The following is an 18,485-nucleotide window of genomic DNA, read 5'->3' on the forward strand; positions in this document are numbered from 1 at the left end:
CATGTATCCAGGACCGTATCAGTATCAGTGAAAGAGAATTCTGAAGCAATCTGCTCGAAATTAATTTTTGTTTACTTATGAGTATCAAATATACTGGAACAGTGTCAGTTTATTAGGAACTTTGATGACGGTTAGTAGACATTCAGTTGAACGTGCATCTTAAGGAGCAAGAAGGCTTGCAGCTTCTGTCAAACAACCCCTTTCAAGCCCTACACATCTGCATTAGCTCTCCTGTTAGCGTAGCAGACCAGCAGAAATAGTTCATTTCAAAGCCAGCACCAGTGTCTGGGTGACTCTGTGCCTGCCGCTGTGTGGTTTGTTTTGCTGTGCTGTGTAATACTTGGTGGGCACGTTTTGACTCAGCGTGGAGTTGGTGATACATGCGTAGGTTTGTGTTTGTCTGCTTTTGAGGAATATTTACAATGTCACTTTGTAGATCTTTGTGGAGATGGATCAGGGTAAGCTCTTAATTTTACTAGGACTGTGTTGATTTGCTTGCGTACAGGATGGTAAGAAAGTGGCACTGCATTTGGCCCTCCTGCTTCCAAGGAGGGCTTATCCATCCTCCCAGGTAGTGCATTTTCTAAGTGCAGACCTGACTGAAAAAATCAGCTGCCATTTGTAATCAGAAGGGATATTCAGTCCTCTTCATGTAACCTGATTGCAACTTTTTCCTTATTGCACTAGTCTGTTAATCAGGATGTGGCAATGGGTAGTACGTGTGAATAGTATAATAATGGTTGCATGGATACAGGAAATTCTGCTCATCTCCCTTTTATAGTCTGCCCCGACTTCGAGCATGTATTGTATGGGCTGAAGTGGCTTTCTGAGTTTGACATACTCCGTCAATCACCTTCCTCTTTCTGACATTGTTTTGACACTTCTGATAGCAAACTTGGATACCAAAACACTTTGAAGATTTGATTTTATTAATGATTTTCAAAGGTTTCATCTGCTGCGGGTTTTTATTCTTTGCTCAGAATACTATAGTGGTATGTTTCTGTATTGTAGTATTTTAAGAGGAAAAATTTACTCAATTTATCAGCCAACATCAGTCGCGCATGGCAGGTATCCTGCTTTAACGTGATGCTTGGCATATTCATCACTGCAGCTGCGTGAAGAGGATATTGCTGTTTTGGGGGGAGTCTGCATTGATTTGTGGCATTTGCTTTAGTTTCCCCTTCAACGATTCTGCAGTCCCTCACTATATTTTGGTGGCCTGGCTTTGTCGTTAACAGTACCCCCTCACCAACAGGCGGCATGCGTGCATACAGCCACAAGTGACAATACAGAATACTTGTATTGTCATGCTAATGAAGCAGCAGCACCCCTTCTCTATCTCATAGCTGATGTGTTTCTTCTTCTGATTGCGTTTGTCCTTATCTTAAGAAGTACATGCCATCTCCTGAATACACTCCAGCTGCAGACACGCTAGGAAAACTTCCAAGACTTATAACTGCAGGTGTGGTATTGGGACTGAATGTTGAAAACAATTGTTTTCACCCTGATGTAGAACAAGGAGGCTAATGTTTAGGGGATTGTTAAATATTTTATTTACTAAAGTGCAAAGAAATTCCTGATAGGAATAGTTTCATTCATGGCTTGCATCTCAGAGCAAGCACTTTGCCACATTCTGAATTTAGAATCTACCATGTGTAGGAAATGGATCAATACTAAATATTTTGAACAATTGAAAGGTGGCTTCATATGAAATTTTACTTGAACTTCCTGAATAAACAACAGATGTTAGCCAGATGCCAAGAGGCGCACCAAGATAACAATCTGTACTTGGTGTGGTAGGCACCTCCAGTGATCCAACTTGTTAAAATTATTACAACAAAACAGGAGAAGTACTAGTAACCTTGTGGGAATGAAATTCCAATTGTGCAACAACTAGTGTCACTTTTTGCACATTGCACACAAATTTCAGAGTGTTAACAATTACTCCAAATGATCTGCGCTTCAGATAGTGCAATTCAGACACCGTGCTTTCTGCCTTATGTAGTATTCCTCTCCCAAAGGTTGCTACCCGATATGTAGCTAGACACACAGTAACAAATGCTATTTAGCATCTTTGAAATCCGCAGTTTGTTGAAGTTTTAGAACCTGGAATATTGATGACTGTTTTATCCATAACCAGCGTTGCATAATTTTCATTTCTTTATAATAATCTACAAAGCCTTTGACCTAATTTCTTTTTTTGAATTTCTTTTTTTTTTGGTGATATGAAACAGATGAATTAAAATAGTAAAAATATAATGCTGTTTTAATTATTCCACCTACAAAATATTAGAGAATAAAGCTTAACCTAAATGATTGGGTAAATTAATATTCTTTTATCAAAACTAGAAGATTTACATATCCCCCATCTTTTTTTTTACATTGTATGCCTAAGCAGTTGGTACTTGATGCATTGTAGCTAACCTTTTTAGACAGTCGTCTTCCAGAGAAAGGGAAGTTATTAACCCTGCTTGGCATCTGACAAGACAGTAACTTCTTTATGAATAAAATAATATCTTTGAGTGGTTTGTTAGAAGTTTCCTCTGTATTAAAAACTCATAGCTCAGAAGAAGCTTTCTTATGTGATACTCAGCTATGTGAAACAAGAAAGGATTTTATTGGAACTGGTAGTATCGCTGTTTGTTGTGCCTGCTTGACCATTATCTGCCGGAAGATAGAACTGCAGACACTGGAAAGCTTATCTTTAAAAAGAAAGTATTTGTTATTAATGACATATAGCAAGCAAAGAGATTCTTCAGATTCTCTGGCCACATTTGTTTCATTTAATTAAGATTATTTATTTGATTTACATTTTCAAACTAGAATTTGTGAAGATTTTGGAGATTTCTCACTAACCACAAACTTAGAAGCTAAAGCTGGAAAGTACTGATTTTGGCAATGCCAGTTTCCTTTTCTCTTAAGTCCAGTAAGTTTTCTATCATATAGAAGCATGAGCGTCTGTAAGGAAAAAAAAAAATAAAATTACAGTGACACTGCATCAATGATAACTGTGTATCAAATGGAAAAGCCATAAGGGGTGCTCTGTCTCCTTAAATATATTTCATGAATTTATTTTTCACAGGGCCATTAATTTTGTTATAGTGAAAGGAATAATGTATGCCATTAATATGTTCTGATTTAGAATTTTTTTGAACTGCCATATGCCAAGAATCTTGGCAAACTTTGCTATACTTCTGCCAATACAATTTTGATACATTTAATAAGGTTTCAACATACCTGTTACCTCATAGGTGGGAAAAAATAGACATTAGAAATAATGCATGATGCACTTTGTAGATACTACTTTATATGCTTTACAACAAATAATTGAAAATTTTAGGATTTTAGTGAATATCCCATCCCTGAATCATACCGTTGTAGGGTTATCTGATATGAAGTCAAGTAAGAGCCATGGATGAGTTCATCATATGACCCCTGCTGTTTTTTCTGGAAGAACATAGAGTTATTTCTAAAATCTGTTTTACTGTTTAGCAATGGAAATGGTTTTCCAAGTTCAAGCAAGAATCTTCAGGTGGGGAATACGATGTTCAGTCTTTCTTGTACTTTGATGTGCTCAGTTTTGCTGTTCTTCCAAATCCTAGTTCTGCTGACAGCTCACTTGATCTTTTTATAATTCAAAATGTGATTAATTGAATGCCTACATACAATGGTATAACATGAAAAACTGAAGATTTCCAAGGCATTTATAAGTATCTGTTCAGGTGTTTCAGTTTCAAGAAATCATGTAACAGTTTCTCTGTATAAGACCTCAATATAAGAGGAAAGTTTTATATCTCAATATACCGTCATGCATGTGTGTGTGCGTGTGGTATGCAGTAAGTGTGCAGTCACAGTAAGAGCTGTTTTTATTATCCTCACAGAATTTTCCCCCTGAACTATTATATCAAATTAATGTATTTTCTTTTGATGTCACAAGTCTATTTGAACAATAAGAGACTGTTGTAAGGAAAATTCTAGGGGAAATACCGGGAAGATTGGATTTCTTGTAAACCATGGGTGGCGGTGGTACTCAGAATGGCAAACCACTAATGCAAAATAAGCAAAATGCTCAGTACTTAAATAGCAGCTGCATTTAAGAATGTTGATGTTCGAGATTAGTGTTTTAATACGTTATATGGAAAATTGGTAGAGTTCAAAGTATCTCACATAAAGAAATGGTATACATGATGGCAGTGTGATGTAACAGAATCATTTAAAATAACTTTCGTATGGATAACATCACACTGAGGTTTGCCCGATTAAAAAAAGGCCAAATGAAAAGACAGCTAAGATTCCAAAGCATAAATTGTGCTATTTATGTTCGTTAAGTATGGTTTGAAATCCTGTCTTAGGGACATCTTACCTAAATATATATCTCATGCTGCTCAGTAAATGAGGAGAGTATTGATTGGCATATGCTGCTTAAATCGATCACCTTGACAGCCAGAATTACAGTGATCTGTCAGTATTAATGACTGTCTTTCCAGCCTTGATACCTCTCCTTCGCTTGTCTCGTCTTGCCTCACTTCTGTTTGAAGTGCATTTTCTTGCAACCTCTGGTTTTGTCAGGGTAGGTACTTTTGTAGGGTTTTTTTGTCCCCTGAGTCCAATTTATTGCCTTGATCATGCAATTAGAGTTAAAATGCAGCACCAGGGAGCAAAAATAGGCAGTGTTCTGAGTAACAATTGGACCTCAGGGGTAGTGCAAGCCTGTTCTCAGCCATCTTTTATTAGTTACCTGTTGAAAGAATAGGATTGTTTTGCAATGAATAATTCCAAAGCATCACTTTAAATGCCTTTGATTTTAGCCACTAGAGACAACTGATTGAATGAACATTTGTGATAGGTTTTTAAACTCTTGCCTTAGCATTTGTCATATAGACACTTCAAATAACTGCTGGAGAAATACTTGCAGTTGTGTGTACCAAGTTGCTGGGTTTGCTGCATTTTCATGTAGACATACACATCATTTCAATTGGCTTTCATGTATTTTTAATGTGAGGAATAACTTGAAGTGTGAGGCTTGAAAGCTATGTTGTAATGTAGTGTATAGTCTGCGCGGTTTTTCACGCAACACATACATACTTTTCTTTAGCAGCAGTTCTGGATTTGTACATGTTCAGGTAAACATATTTTCTTCAGTAATTGCCCCGCTTCTAATCCCACATAACCTACCTTCCCTGGCCCAGGTAGCTCTGCTGGCTCTGCCGCCTCTTACGGGCTATCCGCAGATACAAACTGGGATGCTGGGAGTGCCTCTGGAAGAGCTATAGTGTGTGTAAGCACATGGGTGTAAGTATAATGCTGTTATCATCGGCGCAAGATATATATAACTTGGTTTTTAATTGGTAGTACAGCTTTATTTACTAGTTAGTCTTCTCTAATGAGATGTATGAGACTCTTAAAAGTGGTAAAAAAGCAAAATATCAAAGGAGACAAAACTGATTGTCTCTACAATTTTCTGCTGATAATTGCACTTATAAAGAGCTGAATGCTTTGCTGATGTTGTAGAAAATTATGGGGAGACTCAAATCTTTTTATGCTGTTAAGAAAAATATATTCTAGGTTCTTTTACTTCTGCATTCTTTATAAATTGCACCCATCTGAATTACCCATCCAAAGGGGGGTATTGGTTCTGCTGATTTCTGTATAAAATATGGATAGGCTTATGCCAGTGGCATTTTGTTTTAGAATAAAAGGATGTTAGTGGGCTACCCTGAAAAGCATTGAAGTGCTTTGTCAGCCTTCCAGAACTCCTGAATTTGGATCTGTCAGTACAGATTGCTTGAGGGAGGGGAGTTCCTCTTTGTTACTGCATCTTTTTAAGGTAAGAAATTTTTGTCTGTTGTAAACTGGAAGTTAGTAGAACAATGACTTTTCCATTATAAAATGTGTTTTAAATGTGCATAGATCCCTCTTTTAAACAAAAATTTGCAGGGAGAAGGCTGAGAGTCCTTAAACTGGAATGAAAAAGATAAACTGGTTCAATCTTACACAGAGTTGATTGCTGTGTACATAACACAAAATGACAGGTTTTTTGTTAATACCTACTTAACCTTATTAATTAATTAAACATTTTGGATAACAAAAGCCCTTTGTTAAAATGTTAAGACTCTTGCCCCCTTAAGGTATTAAAATTCATACAGATTTCTTTGATAGCTCTCACAAGTCTCTGAATAAAAGCAGGGAAGATTAACAATTTTTCCTGGTGTTTCTAAAAATTAAAGAAATAAATGTTTTTAAACTCTTTAAGCCCTATAGCCCTATTTTTATGTCGAAAAAGACAGCATTGTTTATTGATTTGATCCTTTCTAGTCATAAATTCAGCCCTAATAATAGATAAGTGACTTGCAAGCAACTTGAAAAGATTTGTACATTAAAACAGTAAAAGCTGTGTCTATATATAAAGAATAAGTACATACCATTGTATATGGTTGATTCTAATATTTTATATCGGAGTATTTAATATAAGGTGGGAAGTGCGGGAGATCATTCGTAACAAGCAAAACTGACAAACAGTAGTGTCTGTGAGATAAAATGATATTTTTGAGTGAGTTGAATAAGATATTGGCAAACTGTTTCTGCGTCATTCCACTTATGATAATCAAGACTGTTGGGGCATGCTTTCCAGTGCCAACAGAGGGATTAGAAGATGATAGGTACCAAAAAAAAAATAATGAGGAGATTAATAGAAGCTAGCACATTGGTTGTCTTTGTTCTCCTACAGGTCTGTATTTCAGTTACTAAAAAAAGAGGTTATATATGATACCTGTCAGTATGTAGAAATACCTAGCTGGAGATGGAATATACTTCATGTAACAATATTCACAAATTAAACAGGTCAAAATTATAATAAGGAAGGGTGTATTTGTATTGTTTATTCTCTATGTGCCGCATACTTAATAAAGAAACAGAATAAACTAGCATAAAGCAAGGATTAAAAGTTAGTATTATAGTAATTGGAATTACCATATGGTGGTCCAAAGGACATGAGTCCTAATCATAGCCTGGCCGATCACATTAATGTCAGTACTTTCTAGATGTTAAGAAAATAGTTTAATTGCTGATTAACTGCACCTGAATAGATCTGTGGGTCACGAATACATCTATCTCCTTCTGAATGCTTCTCCTCCCAAACACAGAAGAATGCAGACTATTAGAAAATCTTTTAGTTTCTGCTTGCCAAACCATAGTTACCGTCCATCTGTTCTTGCCAATTGTGGAAAAAGGTCAGTTTTCAGCGAAGCCATGCGTTTCACAGAAGGTATGTGAAGTGAAATTTCACAGGGGACATGATGGATCCTGATTCTTAGTGATAAACCTTTGGGGCCAGCAGGGTTGGCATATGGTTCAGCATGATAGGAAGGCTTGGGTTCCCTGGCTTCACTTCTTTGGCGTGGAACTGATAAAACCTGGCTCTTAAGTAGTGTTTCGCTGGACACCAATCATGGGCAGCAGGAACTGCCCATTTAACTCTCTGTGGGAAGGAAGCCCAGGCTGTGTTCACAATAGTACCATTGTAGTGCTGCAAACTGCTCTCAACAGCTTGACAGCATTGGGGAGGAGGGTGAAGGGGCTGCTTCGCTAATTGCCCTTCAAAATAAAGAAAGAGGGAAGTAACTGAAAATTCATATTTCTTTCCTTCCTTTAAATAGCAGAAGCCTGTCTTCGAGTTTTACATTGTTTTTAAAACCAACTTTAATAGCCTCCAAAGTGACTTGTAAGTAGACTATCTCATACCGGCACTGCAGCAACCCAGGGTAAAGAGAAATTGGTATGAAAGAAAAAAAGGAAGGCAGTTCTAAAGTTTATTAAGGTACAGCCTGTAATTAGTGACGAAATGTATCATGAGAGGAGTTTGCTTTGTTACTGGGTCGTGTAGAATTGCAAATTAATATGTATCTGTATGTGCAGTCTTTTTAGTAGGCAATATTTAATACCAATATAATTTTTATTTGTGTGATTTTACAGATTGTGGTGGTATCTTCATGAAAGGCACTTTCTTTACTGTTTCTTTCATCGATGAATATGTCTATATACAGAGAGAATATTTAAGGTAGAAATATAAATATTTGAACATAGAAAGACAGTGGGCTTTCAGCATTCATGCTAACACCAGAGAGCAAAGAGCCAGCTTTACTTCTGTATTTTTACACTCGTCAGCCTTGATGACTTGAGTTAAAACCGGTGCAATGCTGAGTGTGGTGTGGGGGTAAATCCCCTCCCACGATCAGGAGTTAATGCCTGGGGCTGTGCATTCCCCCCTGGCCCGCGCTATTCCACATTATCTGTGGGCTGAAGCGGTGCCTGCAGCACCTCAGCATCTCTCGTCGGCACGTTTGGTGCCACATCCTTAATAAACTTCAGTCCCTTGGCCCGTTGGCCCTGTGCCGCCGCGGCTGCCTGCTGCGAAGCCACGGCTGCCTGCGAGCTGTTCTGTCTGCTGGCAGGAGCATCGCTCCAAAGAGGGCCTGAAGCCGTGGCAGCTGTAATGGGCTTCAAAACAATTAGCACAACATACCTTATAGGTTCATCGATTCCCATCTTGGATACATTAGTAAGATAAATCCTCCCTGGAAGTTGGAGTAGGAATTCTGCCCGCATAAGGGCTTCAGCACCGTTTCCTTCACTGTTTTGTTTTCACCTCTGTAGCCTGTTAGTAAAACACGGACGAGTGGGGTGTTTGTAAATTCTGTCATTAGTCTTCTAACCACACGGCCGGTAAAGCTGATGAGTAATCTGTTACAGTGTTGAGGTATTTATCCCTCCGACACTGCTAGCCATTTGATCTTACAGTCTTTTTAATTTCATGCTAAAATGCAGCTCAGGGTTTGTAAAACATACAATACACAACAAACAGTACCGAAACCGAGCCTTTCTGCTATATGTTTGTGTTAATATGCCTCTGCTGTATTTCAAACGGATAATTCATTGAATGCCCATTCTTCCTCTTTCTGCAGAGTAGATTATATTTAAGTCAAGATTAATGGATAGATTCTGATGTTAAAACCCAGTCTCTGAGCCTGTTGTTCCCTAGAGGCATATAGTGCATTAGTTTAAGCCAATATGCTGCTTATCATAGATACTATGACACTGTCTTAAATGACAGTTTACTGTACTTTGTTACTGCTTACTCTGGAAATAAAATCACTATATTGTGTTCTCGATAATTACAATATTAAATAGAAACTTAATTGGATTACTGCACATTTAGATACAGATAGTTCTTAAGTAATTGTCCACTGTAAAATTTCTGATACTCGTTTTTTCTCTCATGCAGTGTGTTGTGTCAGTGTCTAAGCTTAATACTCTGTTCAGTCACCACAGCTGAAAAAGTGCTGAAAAGAGATCTGCAGGGGCACTTTTTGGTGCAAAGGAGCATCTTTTCTCATATCGGTTTTCACTTTAACTTCATTGTTTATAAATCCTTCAGTAAGATGCTTTCACTTGCCAAAGTCCTTAAAATAAAATAAATTCTGGGTTCTGCAGAGTTGAACAACAAGTATTGTTAATTCAGACTTTTTTCCCTTTGAAATTGCTAGAAGCCTGAGCATCAGTTTTGTCAGTTTTGCTGCCTAAGCAGATGATCAGAATTAGAATACATTCAGTTTAATAAGTAGATATATTTATATGGTTAGCTTAAAAAAACCCAGCTTTTTAATTTTAGATAGCTGGGGTTTATATAGTTTAATTCTGGAGAATATTTATACTAAAATTAGACTTTATATTAAGTCTGTTACACTTGCACTTCAATTCTACGTATCTTTATAAGTGCCTTTTGTGAAGGAGCTTGGTGCTCCTGGTTACATTTTTCATTTCATAATTGAGTGTTTTAAGTGGTTAAGCATAGTCCAAATTTTATCCAATTCCAGCCTGTGTTAATGGTGCTACACTCACACTGCCTTAGCACCTGTTATGGATTTTGAGTCATCTGGCAGCCCGTGGGACTTAGATAAAGAAGTACCAGGTGTCCTGCCTGTCTCTTAATTGAGACGCAATGTAAACAATATAGACTTGGCAATATGGTTATAGGAATGGATTAAAGCTCAGCTTTGTCTGCGCTGATGAATCACAGCTTTTTCTTCCCAGCTGATGTTATAAACCACTGAAGAATTTAGTTAGCTGTAAGATCTGGTGGAGCAGCATAAAAATAAACAATATATCAAGGATTTTCCTGGAAGGATAGTGTTGCAGAATGTTAAAAGTATTGGGTTTTTAAATGAAAATGTCAGCATCAATTACAGTTTCTTGCAGTAATTTAGCAATTTTGAAAGTGCTTACACTGTAAAAATTAAGATTCTTATATAAATTCAGATAAGAGTCAACGCCTTTCAATATATAACATGTTAGTAAACCAGGCGGAAATAGCATTGACTGGGAAACACTCAGTGGCTGCAACTTCATCTAGCCTATTTACCTTGCAGGACTTGTAACCATTTAGCCATAGGGTAGATATACTGGAAGTAATCTCCTTTAGGTAAGGTTAGTATTCTTAAAGAAAAAAGCCTCTAAATGGCAAAAGTATGTGTTGTTATAATTGGCCTGATCACTTTAAATTTATCACAGATGTATTGAACTTTCTAGTAGTGTAAAAAAATGCAAAGTAATTTTCATTATATTCATTTAAAGAATGATGCAACTACATGTGTTGGAAACAAATTGCAAGATCTGGAGTGATGGCATTAATTTCTATGGATTTATCTATTATGTATTCCCTTATTTTCTTCATGAAGAAATACACTTCAGATACTGCCTCAGAAAGCCCTTTTGCAATTACAACTTGTGTTGAAAAAAGATTTTTATTAAATATGTTAGTTATTAACTTTTATGTTTTCTTAAACTCTACAGTCTTAGTTTGTTAACATGTTTTTCATATTTGTTTTCATTTTTAATGAGATACCTACTTTAATTAGTAGATTGACATATATAGATCGTATTTCTTAAAGTTAGTGATTTTGGATGATTAACACTGATCCTCTTCTGCAGTTTTAAAATATTTTCATGAAATGCAACATAAAAGTTTACTTTGAAAATGTAACTTTGATTCCTCTGAGTTTTATGTTCCATTTTTATGACTAAGAAAATATACTGTTACATTTTATTCCAAAATGCTGTCAGTAGTATTAAAAATATGGTTTCAGTAGAGAAAAAAAACTACTTTAGAAGACTGTAGAATTTTTAATTCTTTCCCCTGTTTGGTAGTGTCAAGCATAATAATTTCTTTACTTCTCTTTCACCTGAATAACTTGCATCAGATATGAGGAGAATGAACTGAATTCTGCTTTACACATCATCAGCTTGGTGGCTAAGTTCCAATTGCATATGCAGAAGCTGCTTTCATTTACAGCATAGCTGTGTAAACAGATGCACAGAGCAAAATATTTATATGCCATTTTCAATATTGGCAGTGTTTAAGAAACAGAAAAGAGACCAGACAGACTCTGAGAAACCGAGTTGACTCAAGTAAACAGAAGTTGTAGCTGGGGGAAAAAAAAAAAAAAAAAAAAAAGAATCTCTTTATTTGTATACTGTGCAAACTAGATGTGGAAATCACTGAAATGCAATAAATAGCGAACACCATGATGCCACTTCTACAGAGTCACTTTTCAGAATATAAGAGAACTTTGTAACTATTCCTCTCAGTGTGGCCAGTTGATACTGATCACCCACCTACATACAAAACACAGCTAGTTGCAGGGCTTCCAACGCTGGATCAATAGCAGCCCAACTCACATCCTTAATTCTAAGAGCCAACAAAGAGTACAAATTGCTGTGACTCAGTATGAGTTCAGCAGGTTTGACAACCACTACACAATCTCTTCTTTCAGAGCAAGATTTCCCAGAATAAACTTCCATCTCTGGGATGTGTGGGTTTTGTCTTCCTTTTGAAGTCAGATTCTGCTGTGGCTAACTTTACTTTTCAGCTTCTGTGAAACCTGGGTCCTAACCTGTACTTGTTATCTTTTTACAGGAGGCCATCCTCCTTTTACATGCTGATGTCAGGATTTGTAATTTACTAGGAAAAGTCTGCCCGATAATTTTGATGCTTTCATCATTTGAAGTACCTCAGACTGTAGCAGTTAATTCTGTGGGCTTTGCATGCCTTTTCAGGCCAGAGAGCAAGAAACTTAAAATCTCTTGCCATCATATGCCATTCACTGTGCCTCACTGTTTCTTTGTTTCCTTTGGTCTTTAATGTCCCGGGAGCATTTTTGTATGTTGACAATATTACAGATTTGGGGTTTTTTTTAGAAAAAAAGAGGTATGCTTCTAAATTTGCTGAGGGGGCAAATCTGGTAAACAAGGGGGTGCCATCTTATGTAGCTTTACTTAAAACATATACATGCAATTAAAAAACCTTTTGCAAGTGCCCATTGATCCTGTAAGCGAGTATCTCTGGGTGGAGGATTTTCATTTTCTGGTTAAGGATAGAGCGGTGCTTTGGTTTCTGCTTGTCTAAATTATTTTCCAAATGCCTGGGTGACAAAGTCATACTCTCCACAATCATATCAATATATATTGACTTCTTAGATGATTTTGCTAGCAGGTGGAACTGCCAATGATGCAGCTGTACATGCATTTCCGACAGTAGTTTGTAATTTAACCTGAAAAAGTCTATCTTGCTATTCAGAAGTGCATTCTCTGGCTTTTTTCTGACAGGTATTTCTAGGCAATCATCAAAACCTCCTCTTAGCACTGGAATCAAAGAATCTCAGGTGCTACACACCGTCAGTATTGTGGTCATATATTCCAATATACAGTTATATTGTGATATACTACACAGGTGTACACATATATATAAATACATAAGCATCAGGAGGGAGGATTTATGAATCAGACTTTCATGGAAGTGTCTCATTGCAACTTTTGTTCCTTTTTTCTGCATGAGACACAGTGATGGAAGAAAATTGAGCAAAGAGCCTACATCCTTACTCCCTTTCACAAAGAGAGTCCTCTTTGTTATAATCCCGATTTATTTTTTTTTTTTTGTGGTGGTTGTTGTTGTTTCCTAAAAAAGAAGTCCTGTTGTCAGTGTACTGGACTTGACCAGCCCATGAGTAGGGGTGTAGGGAGGCCTGCAGCACTGTTGAGCTTACAGCTTGGAAGTTCATCCTTCGAGGTTATTTCTTAAACTATAGTGATCTTTATGCATTTTAAGTCATCCAGACATAGTCTTGAAGCCATCTACTAAAATGGAAGCTGAGGCTAAACATTTTATTGTGGTACCTGAAGTGGTAAATACTTTCTTTTGACTTTTGGAAAAATACAGAATTTCTGCCATTGATGACTTCAGGTACTTCACAAGCGGATTCCTCTTAAATTTTGTTGAACAAATGAAATATTGATCTGACATTACAAATAATTCCATCACCGTTCTAATGTATTAATGAACTGTGCATCTCTTTAGCCTTTTTTTAAGCTTCTGTCATTGAGTAGGTTCCCCAGCATAAATCCTTCCCTTCAGAGGAAATAGGTCTTGATAAAAAATTTTCTGTATTTTTTTATCCCAGAAGTCTTGAGAGCATTTTGTTACAGAAATACTCTGTATGACTGACCCAAGTTCCTCCTGCCTGGCCTTTATAGGTGCCCGAGTCTAAAATATAGGTGATAAGAATGTCCACACAGCAAATGCCTAGTCTTGGATATCTCTGAAGGTCACAGGTATCTAAAGCTTTCATTGCCACTGTTCCCTGGGCACACACTGGAGCTGCCTGAGTCCTTGCTGTATCCTCAATAGCCACATGCCCAGTTCATGCCTCTCTTTATCCAACGAGTAGGTAGCTATTTCGTTGCTCATCTGGCCTGCAAGGCAGCAGTGCTAGGAGTTCTGAAGGTGTACTGGCTGGATTACAGCCCACACAAACACACCGGGAGGTAACTGCCGCTATATCAATCAGCCAGGAAATGAGAGCGGTTTCCAATTTTGAAGCCACATCTCCTGCCTCTCACAAAACTGTTCTAACCATTGGGACTGAGGACATTTTGTAATCAGGCACGCTCCGTTCACTGCTGAAATTGCCCTTCGTTTCATAAAATAAGACGTCCTCTGAATCTCAGGGAAAGTACCTGTGCATCTGTATAGCCTGATGGTTATGGTGCTTCCCTGGGAGAGTCGAGTCCCTGGATTCCAGTCCCTGCTCAAAAAACGTTTATTATCAGATGGAACAGGCGCTAGGATTTCTTCTCCAGCCCTTTTGTGAACCTAGCGCTTAGATGCTCTGGTAGCAGATTACAGAATTGTCAAGTGCCGTATCCTTAATTAAAGTCTTGGAAATTCTACTCTGTGTTGAAACTGCTTTTTGTTCATTTTTTCAGCCTCAGGTTAATGACATTTTAGGATTGGTATTCCCTGGGTGATTGTAACATCATGCATGATTACTAATCATGCATACACTCTTCTTTAACCGCAAAATACTAGATAGATTTATTGTAATGCATTTTATTCAGTTCTAAAACTGGGAGGTGTGAATAAGAAGAGGGAAGAAAACACATGGTCAGGATGACACAGTAGATCTATGGAAATGACTATGAGGAGATGAATCAGCAGAAGGACTTGAAAGAGACGGTAGAAGAGGCTGAACAATGGGGAACATGGGATTTTGTGGAGATTGCATGGTTAAATATACAGGAAAGGAAGAATAAAGACTAAACAACTAGAGATGTGGGGAAATGTAGCAACCATTTTCTCACCAAACTGAGGGATGACAAAGCCATGGATTAAAAAAAAAAAAAAAAGCAGCAGTGTGAGGGAATTGTTATGGATGTAAAGGAAAAAAGTTAAGATGGTAGATGAAGAGACAAGTTTTGCTTGCATTATTGTGGCACAAACCCCCCAGTCTATGCTGAGGTGGGAGTGCAGCACAAGACAGATGTTTGTCCCTCAGAAGTAAAAAAGCCAAGTATAAAACCGAAGGCAACAAGTGAAGGCAGATGCCAAATTCAGGGAAATGTGAAACAATAGTAGATGGCACAAATAGTTGTGTAGCCTACACAGCAACAGACTTGTCTTCCAAGGTGTTTTCCGTGTTTCTTTTTCAATAAACATCATAGCAAAGGGGAGAGTTTGAGGGGGGATTGTTTCGTGGGCAGTTGCGGAGACCTGGTGCTAGGCAGAAGCAGCCACATGGAAAGAAGTCCAAAAGTGCCGGTGCAAAAATGTCAGGATGAATGAGAGGGACTGTCTGCATTAACTGACGGGAGGCAAGAGCAGTTTTGATAAAATGGATCAAATGGGTATGGACTGTAAAGTTAAAGTAAGTTAGCCTGCCTTTGTGCTAGGAGGTGGCAGACTGATGGCGGTACCTGAAGAGAATAACCCATCTAAGCAGTGCCTGCAATGCTCAGTGTAGGTGTAAGGAGGAATTAAAATTCATTTGTTGAGGCCAGAGAAGAGGATATGGCTGTAACCGGGATGTGAAGTAAGAGTCTAGATAATTTGTTCATGTAGATGGCTAGAAAAAGGTTTAGCTTAGATTATGCAAAAAGAATCTGCAAGTTGTAATGTATTCTGCCATCGGAATCTAACCAGAGCTGGAGTTAAAACAGAACATCATACAGTCAACAGGGATGGAGAGCTACTAGGTGAGGCCATGAGATGTTGGTTTTGGGACAGATTAAGCATAAGTAGGTGATCTGGCAGTCAGGATTGTGGTGCTTGTTCCCAACTGCAAATCAACGGGTCTAAAAAAATGGCATGTCTGTGGTAATAATGGAAAGTACAGTATTTTCAGTATTAATGGAAATAATTGCAGATTTAGCTGATAAGTAAAATGGATTATAATGCAGATGAAGTTTTAGCTGGAGTGACTACAACCTGAGTCACGTATAAAGGTACGATCCCTGACTTTTTTCTTGTAGCGATTGTATTTTTCAGAATAATACCTTCTGAAAAAAGTATAACGAATTCATTAGAAGTTCTTACGCTTTTTGCGGATTATAGATCTGCAAATTTTTAGCTGACAGGTTTGGGTGAGTGCCGTATAATCAATGTATATCTTACCTTCTTATCCATTCTCTTCTGTTCCAGTTAGCACCTTCTTCAGAAGCAGAAAGCCCACAACGCTGTTGTTTAAGTGTTTAGTCACTCTCTGTGCCAGAGTCTTTATCCATTGGTTTGTCCATGCATCCTTCCCATTCCATCTTAATTGCTGACGCCAGTGGCAACATCCACTCACAGTAAGAATACAGCTTTCATTGCCCGATTATTACTAGCCATTGAGTTTGTATGTGCCACTCAATTTGTAGGTGCCGATAACTCTTCCCTAGAGAGCAGCGTTTTAAAGAAATAAATATCCAGCCTATTAGAAGTAATGTAGAAATTAACTACCGTGAGTTTATGGTCGCTCTTGCAGATAGTTGCATTCAAACGCAACATGGAACAAGATTGTCTCAGCCACAAAAGCATACAGATTTGGAGTTTTAAAGTAGTAAAATGTTCTCAAAGTGTAAGTGAATAGAAGAGAAAAGTAACCCAATCCCGGCTACTCAGTCTCCAATGCAGTGAAGGAGTTCTTTGGAGGAGAGTGTGTCATTTCTTAGCACAGAATACAGCAAGCTTTGGACTTGGTGTTGGTATCAGTTTTTTGTTTAGTTTTTAAGTGCGGTTCTGTTTGTAACAAGCTGCAGATGGTTTTGTGGATTGTTAGGACGAGTGGCAACCTGGCCAGCTGAATTACTTTTCTCTGAGTGTACCAAGTGTGCATTTGAATTAAACTTCTAGAACTGATACAAGCATGCCCTCTCCACTGTGTAATGAAAACATCATTATCCTCCTCAGTCAGCATCTGTGTCAAGACTCCTTTATTTGGTTAAGAGATAGGTACCCAGGTTGGAGAATGGGAATGTCCTTGTCACGTTCAAAGCAGTAACTTTCCTTCATTTTTGCCTTATTTGTGTATAAGCTTTGGGTATAATAGGATAAACTAAAAGGTTTCCTTTAGAGACCTCTGAAAGTAGAGCATTTTAAAAGCAGGTAGGTGTCTCCACCCTACTTTTTCATGAAACATTTTACCCATTCAAGCAGACTTTTAAAAACAGCTTGTTTTGATAGCAGCCTGTTCTCCTGTGGGCCTTCAGCCTTTGCTTCCTGGCAGCACCTTTGGTGCGAAAAGAGAGTGATCAATTGGGAGACTATCAGTGCCAGCATGCATAGAGTGATAAGTTAACACACCACTGGGAATTTCTAGGGCCCACCAAGATACTTCACTTCTAATGTGCTAACAAGCTCATTTTTCTACCTCTTGCCTCTTCAGTTATTTTTTTTTTCTCAGAAGAGCTTAGAAGTTGAGTGCATCAGGCATAATGAAAAGCTCTGTAGGAGGGAGAAGCAATAACCCCATTTTTCCCTTTTCAGCCAAATAGAAAATTAGTTTCTGGTAATACACAAAGGCCAGTATTTTTTGTGCAAGGGGCACTGCTGTGAATCAAAGGACTCTATTAACTGCAGAAAATTCAGCAGCTGTGAATCTCCCCCAATGAAAAAAGTGCTTTTCAACAAGTTGTGAGATACATAGTATTATTTAGACTTCAACCATCAGTTTCATCCTCTACCACTTGTACATAGCCTCTTAAAAACTGTGCTATATTACTCGTGTCTGTTAAGGCTCAGTGCTGTGTTTATCCCCCAACCTAAGAACCCTTACAATGGGAGATTTTTGTATTTTCTCTTGTCCCAGTGCTCCTATTATAGCTTCTCCAGACTGAGACTTCTGCTGAGGTTCTTGGGATCCAGAAAGGATTTGGAACATGGCTTTTGGAGGAAAAATTGTTTCACTGTGTAACCGAGTTATGGTCTAAGGAAATGCGATGAAGATCATTTAATTCACTACAAGTTGTTTTCAAATAGTATATTCTCTGTAAGTTTTTTCTATTTAGATATCCTGCAAAATCTACTATAAATACTGTACAGAAAGCAACTGGAAAAAGGTTTCATGGGAAAAGTTCTGTAATTGTTGAAGTATAGTTTTATAAGCTGAGACAAAATGTATTTTTTCCAGCTTTAATAGGGCTAGGAATTTTATTGCTTATCATGACTGCAAATAGGATTGTTATCTATTTTAAATGTTTGCACTTATTAAGAATACTTACCACTTGTAATGCAGTTTTTATGTTGGGATTGCTAAAAAAATGTGTGTAAGATTAATATTATCCCCATTTCACAGGTGGTGAATTTGATCCAGAAAAGTGGCTTTCTCACTATCCCTTTTCCCCCAAACCTGAAGTCAGAACCCAGAACCTTCAAGAAGCTGATTCTGAGCCCATTCCTCCACAACATGCTGATTTATTCTGGGGGTTTTTAGCAAAACAGAACGAGAGAAGGAGAAAATGAATCTCACTATCTACAAATAAACTATGAAAAAAAAAGTGTGCACAAGTGTAGATGCCACAGAAAATTTCTGATCGTTTTACGGTTCTATAAGATAACTGCAGCACATCCCCCTCATTCAACGTATTGAGTCCGGTTGGAGGACTTTGAAAGTTGCGAG

At 37.8% G+C, this 18,485-nt stretch overlaps 1 protein-coding gene across 12 annotated transcripts in view; it reads left to right on the plus strand.

Moving 5' to 3' along the window:
- Positions 1–18,485, plus strand: part of RALGAPA1 (Ral GTPase activating protein catalytic subunit alpha 1) — a 132,894-nt gene that overhangs the window by 103,474 nt on the left and 10,935 nt on the right. The gene's annotated exons all lie outside the window — the stretch shown is intronic.

Source organism: Falco biarmicus, chromosome 7 (genome assembly GCF_023638135.1).
Source record: "Falco biarmicus isolate bFalBia1 chromosome 7, bFalBia1.pri, whole genome shotgun sequence".
Classification (NCBI taxonomy): Eukaryota; Metazoa; Chordata; class Aves; order Falconiformes; family Falconidae; genus Falco; species Falco biarmicus.